Genomic DNA, 7,270 nt, shown 5'->3' on the forward strand with positions numbered 1-7,270 from the left:
TAGCAAGGGATCAGCATCGGTACAATCACAGTCTCAGCAGCGAAAGACGGATAGTTACCAAAGTCCCAGTCAGCACTCATCGAGCAGCCACAGACAGTATCGCGGAAATCTTCCAAAGTGTAACAACTGCAACAGGCATCACAGCGGCCAGTGCAATAAGGGCCGTTGTCAAAGGTGTTTAAAGATGGGTCACGAGGCCAAAGATTGTAGAAGCGCTCGCCCTGCAAATCAGAATCAGCAGCCTCAGCAACCAGCTCCACAGAATCAGCAGAATCAGCAACAGGGCAACAGGGGGTGTTATAAGTGTGGGGCTGAAGGTCACTTCAAACGCGATTGCCCACAGTTGAACCAGAACCGCAACAACAACCATCAGGGCAACGGGAACCATAACAATAATGGGGGCAACAACAACAACAACAACAACAACAACGGCAATGAAGCTCGTGGTCGAGCATTTGTGTTGGGTCGAGGTGATGCAGTGAATGATCCCAATGTGGTTATGGGTAAGTTTCTTCTCGACGATATTTATGTTACTGTCTTATTTGATTCGGGTGCTGATACAAGCTATATGTCATTGAAAATGAGTAACTTATTAAAACGTACACCAACACCTCTAGACACTAAACACGTCGTAGAACTAGCGAATGGTAAAAGTGTAGAAGCCGCTCATGTAGTCAAGGGTTGTAGCATTGTTCTAGCGGGTCAGACTTTCACGATTGATCTCATACCCATAGTCTTGGGTAGCTTCGACGTCGTCATCGGCATGGATTGGTTATCTCAACATCACGCAGAGATCTTATGCAAGGAAAAAGTTATTCGTATTCCTCGCTCCAGTCAAGAACCTCTCGAAGTTCAGGGCGACAAGAGTGGTGCTGTGGTTGGCATCATCTCTTACCTGAAGGCGCAGAAATGTTTACGAAAGGGGCATACTGCCATTCTGGCTCTCGTTACTGATGCATCGGCAAAGGAAAAGAAGCTGGAGGATATCCCAGTTGTACGTGACTTCCCTCAGGTGTTTCCTGAAGATTTACCTGGTTTACCTCCTCATCGTCAAGTCGAGTTTCAGATGGAGTTAACTCCTGGAGCAACACCAATAGCCCGCGCACCGTATCGTTTAGCTCCAACCGAACTGGAAGAACTGTCGAAGCAGCTGCAAGAGCTCTTGGAAAAGGGCTTTATTCGTCCAAGCTCTTCGCCTTGGGGAGCTCCAGTGTTATTTGTGAAGAAGAAAGACGGTACGTTCAGGATGTGCATCGACTACCGTGAACTCAACAAGGTGACGGTGAAGAACCGTTATCCTCTTCCACGCATAGATGACTTATTCGACCAGTTGCAAGGGTCGTGTTACTTTTCCAAGATCGATTTGAGGTCAGGGTATCATCAGCTGAGAGTCCGGGATGAGGACGTCTCCAAAACTGCTTTCAGAACTCGTTATGGTCACTACGAGTTTCTGGTCATGCCATTCGGGCTTACAAACGCACCTGCAGTCTTCATGGATCTTATGAACAGGGTGTGCAAACCGTATCTCGACAAGTTCGTCATCGTTTTCATCGACGACATTTTGATTTACTCCAAGAGTCAGGAGGAGCACGAGCAGCATCTACGTATTATCTTGGAACTTCTTCGAAAAGAGCAACTGTATGCAAAGTTTTCTAAATGCGACTTCTGGCTTCGTGAAGTCCACTTCTTAGGCCATGTGGTAAACAAGGATGGGATTCATGTCGATCCATCCAAGGTTGATTCAATCAGAAACTGGCCAGCACCGCGTACACCGACTGAAATACGCCAATTCTTGGGTTTGGCGGGTTACTACAGGCGATTTATTAAAGACTTCTCAAAGATCGCGCAACCACTCACTATGCTTACACAGAAAGGTGTCGTTTACAGATGGGGTAATGCACAGGAGACCGCTTTTCAGTACTTAAAGGATAGGCTTTGCAGCGCACCTATTCTTTCATTGCCAGAGGGCACAGATGACTTCGTGGTATACTGTGATGCATCCATCCAGGGTCTTGGATGTGTGTTGATGCAACGTGATAAAGTGATAGCCTACGCTTCGCGGCAACTCAAGGTTCATGAACGGAACTACACGACGCACGATTTAGAGCTGGGAGCTGTTGTTTTCGCGCTTAAGATATGGCGACACTACCTGTACGGTACCAAGTGCACGATTTACACCGATCACAGGAGTCTCGAGCATATTCTTAAGCAAAAGGATTTGAATATGCGTCAACGGAGATGGGTTGAACTTCTGAACGACTACGAATGCGCCATCAAGTATCATCCAGGCAAGGCCAATGTTGTGGCTGATGCCCTCAGTCGGAAAGACTCTCTACCTAAGCGCGTGCGAGCGCTACAGCTTACCATTCAGTCCAGTCTTCCTGCACAGATACGAGCAGCTCAGATAGAAGCACTAAAACCCGAAAACGTCAAGGCTGAAGCCTTGCGCGGTTCAAGGCAACAAATGGAACAAAAGGAAGACGGCGCCTACTATGTAACGGGGCGTATTTGGGTCCCACTTTATGGCGGTTTACGCGAACTTGTAATGGATGAAGCTCACAAGTCTCGCTACTCGGTACATCCAGGGTCGGATAAAATGTACCACGACATCAGCACTACTTATTGGTGGCCTAGTATGAAGGCCCACATCGCCACCTATGTTGGCAAATGCTTAACCTGTGCGAGAGTCAAGGTTGAATATCAGAAACCAGCTGGTCTACTTCAGCAGCCTAAGATACCACAATGGAAATGGGAAGAAATTTCCATGGATTTTGTTACCGGTCTGCCTAGATCTCAGCGTGGGAACGATACAATATGGGTCATAGTTGATCGACTCACCAAGTCTGCACACTTCCTACCGATCAAGGAAACGGATAAGTTCTCCACTCTCGCAGACGTTTATCTTAAAGAAGTTGTTTCGAGGCACGGAGTGCCCACTTCTATTATTTCGGATCGCGATGCACGATTCACGTCAGAGCTTTGGCAAGCGATGCACAAATCTTTCGGCTCACGATTAGACATGAGCACAGCATATCATCCTCAGACAGATGGGCAGTCTGAGCGAACTATTCAAACTCTAGAAGACATGCTTCGAGCGTGTGTTATCGATTTCGGCAACGGCTGGGAAAAACATCTCCCTCTGGTGGAGTTCTCGTACAATAACAGTTACCATACCAGCATTCAAGCCGCTCCATTCGAGGCATTGTACGGACGTAAATGCCGGTCACCTCTCTGTTGGGCAGAGGTGGGGGATAGTCAGATCACGGGTCCAGATATTGTTGTGGACGCCACAGAAAAGATAGCGCAGATACGTCAACGCATGGCGGCAGCACGCGACCGTCAGAAAGCCTACGCGGATAAGCGTAGAAAACCATTGGAATTTGAGGTCGGGGACCGGGTTTTATTGAAAGTTTCACCCTGGAAGGGTGTGGTACGTTTTGGCAAACGGGGCAAACTAAATCCGCGGTACGTCGGACCATTCGAAATTTCAGAAAAGATTGGCAAGGTAGCCTACAAGTTGAACCTACCAGCTGAACTCGGTGCAGTTCACAATGTATTCCACGTGTCGAATCTGAAGAAATGCCTATCAGATGAGACCCTTATAATTCCTTTTAAGGAACTCACTATCGACGAGCGGTTGCAGTTCGTCGAGGAACCAGTTGAAATCACGGACCGGGATGTTAAGGTCCTCAAACACAAGAGAATCCCTCTTGTTCGAGTTCGTTGGAACTCCCAGCGTGGTCCAGAGTATACCTGGGAACGCGAAGATCAGATGAAAGAAAAGTACCCCCAGCTATTCGAAACCAATGCATCCACTTCTGAGGCTGAAGCTACTACTACTGAATTTCGGGACGAAATTCCAAATCAACGGGGGGATGATGTGACACCCCAGGAAAACCAGTGAACGATACCTAGCTTCCTCAGTAAGTGCGTACCAAATTTCGGGACGAAATTTCTTTTAAGTTGGGGATAATGTGACAACTCGAAATTCCAAGATTTGATTTCATAGGTATTACACGAACATGTATTGACTAATTGCTTAATTGCACATTTGATTGCCATATTGTGAAACTTGTATCATGTGTTAACTAGTTAGTATGATACATGGCCCAACTTTCGAAGGATGTCCCTCGAAACATGATGCATGAATCGAAGGATGTCGAAACACATCCTTCGATCCGAAAGATCATCCTTCGGAATGATGAATCACGAAACATATCCTTCGATATGTTTCGGCCCAGTTATTCTAATGGGCTTGGCCCATTTCTGTGATATGTTTAAATACGTGAATGCATGTTAGACAACAGTTAGTTTCCGGAAAACCCTAGTTCCATTGTGTGTGTTACGGCATATAGCAGGCATATAGCAGACCTACTCTCTGTTCGAAGGAATTCATTCCGTAATCCAGATTTCCGGTTAGTGTGTGGTGTTGTTTACGATGCTTTGATTTCACGATGCTTTGATTCCATGATTTATCTATTGTCTTGCAATCTATCATTGTATGTTAATCGGATATGCATGATTATCGGATCCGTTTTGATGATGTTCAATGATAATATTTTATGAATCGGTTATGATAAACTGGATATGTATGTTAGATAGTTGAACCGAATGATGATTATGTTTACATGACACATAGATGACGATTCGGATTGGTTGATGATTGATTTTGTTACCGTTAAATGATTTCTAGGAATGATAGTAACTGTCGTAGATGATCTTGTGCCTTCTGTGTAATGTAACTGATGTGATGATGATTGTTAATGATGATGACGGCTGTAGATGATTAGGGTTTCTGTTTCTGTGATTTTCGTAACTGATGGTGATATACGTAACTGTTGATTGATCGAAAGATGCTTGTAGTCGAAACATAGTTGTGACCGAAAGATATCTGTTGACCGAAAGATATCTGTTGACCGAAAGATATCTGTTGACCGAAAGATATCTGTTGACCGAAAGATATCTGTTGACCGAAAGATACCTGTTGACCGAAAGATATGTGTGTGATCGAAAGATGACATAGGATTCGGAACATAACATTGGCCCGAAGGATAATTGTGGTAATTGTTTCCGAAAGATAATTGTGATTACTGTTGTCGAAAGATAGTGACTGGATTCGAAGGATGTTAGGGATTATGAACATACTTTGACTGATTGAACATATGTTGAATTAATTGTCATGCCATGCTTGGTGGTGAACATATTCGTGTAATACTACGTGTTGTGCCGATATGCAAACTGACTGCTATGTGAACAATTAACTGCATGCGTACAATTTCGAACATGAACTGATTTGTTATACGTGCATACACTAGGACGTGATTAATTACTTGTGAGTGCATAACTTAGCATACCGAGCAAACCAAGGTGAGTTCACACTCCTACTAAGGCATGGGATTCCCGGGTTGTGGGAATGGGTTAAAGGTTGTTATTGAAAGGAACGTACATATGCTTTACTAGACTGTCACCTATCATGTCCTCGGATGTCAGGACGGTTACGTAGGTTGGGGTAACACCTACGGGTTCACATGCCATTCTATCCTCGGTTACGAAGGATACGCACGTAAAACCTACGTGTACGCATTACTTACTCCTATCCTCGGTTACGAAGGATACGCACGTAAAACCTACGTGTACGCATTACTTACTCCTATCCTCAGGTTACGAAGGATACGTGCGTAAAACCTACGCACACTTTATACACACTTCTGTTCTCGGACGAAGAACAGGGATAATAATACGAACAGTCTAGTGGTCACTTAACATGGGAAGCCCCCACCAGCATAACTTACTATCGGCCCTGTAGAGCCACCTGTTACTTACTGTTACACATTTACTTACTGTGAACTCGCTCAACTAGTTTGTTGACCATTCTGTTACATGCCTTGCAGATCGTTAGGTACTTGGAGCTTGCACTGGAGAAGCGGGTCGTTGTGGACAAGGATTCGTGGTTTCTATGCTGAACTATTATAACATTTGAACTATTTACTAGTGTTGGATTATTACTATGCTTCCGCTACACTTTAAAACAATAACATGTTTTGAACACCTTTTGTATTGAACGGATGGTTTTCTTTTATCTTACTTAATACTATATGCATGTTCAATATGATTGGTGGCTTGATCCTGGTCAGTCACGCTCCCAAGCGGTGATACTCCGCAGGTGGATTTTGGGGGTGTGACAAAATTAACCACGCTTCCGCAAAGCCAGAGTGTGACATAATCGATGCGAACCGATTTACGACTGTGAATAGTAGGAAGTAACAATGCGATAAAGTTAACTAATCAGTAATCAAACCGATCTAGCTATCATCGAACTCGAATCTCGAATTATGCGAACTTTGGTTGTTGTTATACGTGTGTGTGTGCCTTATGTGTTACCTGTGCGTGTTTACTTTATGTTTTGTGTGGTGATCAATCGAAACTCGAATCGAAACTCGAAACTCAGATCAAATGCAATCGAAATCGAATTATGACGAATGGTAATGTAAGGATAGGGTGAAATATAGATGGTTGTATGTTAGATATAGTAGTTGGGATTGAAAGTAATTTGAATAGGAAACTCTATCGTATTCGTATCGTCTTTAATCGAAATCGAAATATCGAAAATCGTCGCACCGAACACTCAAACCAGGCTGTTGATCGATCAGGCTGCCAGCCGATCGAAAAGCCCAGCCGATCGGACGGACCGTCAGATCGAGCAAGCTGTCCGATCGGGATGCCTGGCCGATCGACCAGCCCTTTCCTCTTTTGGAGCCTATAAATAGGGCTGTCATTGTCATTCTTTCCACTTTTGGAAACTCTCTGACCGACCAGCTCGTGCTCCCCTTCTTTTCTCAGATTTCTTTCGATTTCGGTAAGTTTTCATCCTAAATCTTGTACTTTCTTGATCAAAACATGCTCCTACACCTTTCTATCTTTCAAATCTTGATTTCTAACCGTGAAATCATCAAGATCTAAGCATTCTAGGATGATGTCATCATGGTGTTCTTCAAGAACATCATGTTTTGGCCTCAACCCACCATGAATAGCTCGGATCTAACCGATTTCCACATGAACAAGCTAAGATCTATCAAAGATTTAAACATTCACATGATGTGAAGGATTGAAAGAAGGATTTCCAACTTTCTTTCAACTCTCTTACACTCAATGCCTTCAAACCGGTAGAAACAGAGCTTGAGCCAACTCATTAATCATTCTAGTGGTTGTGTGGTTCAAGATTCGGGTTCTATCTACGAGGTTCACCGACTTCGGGTTAAACGTTAAACCG

The sequence above is a fragment of the Helianthus annuus genome, chromosome 17, assembly GCF_002127325.2.
Source record: "Helianthus annuus cultivar XRQ/B chromosome 17, HanXRQr2.0-SUNRISE, whole genome shotgun sequence".
Classification (NCBI taxonomy): Eukaryota; Viridiplantae; Streptophyta; class Magnoliopsida; order Asterales; family Asteraceae; genus Helianthus; species Helianthus annuus.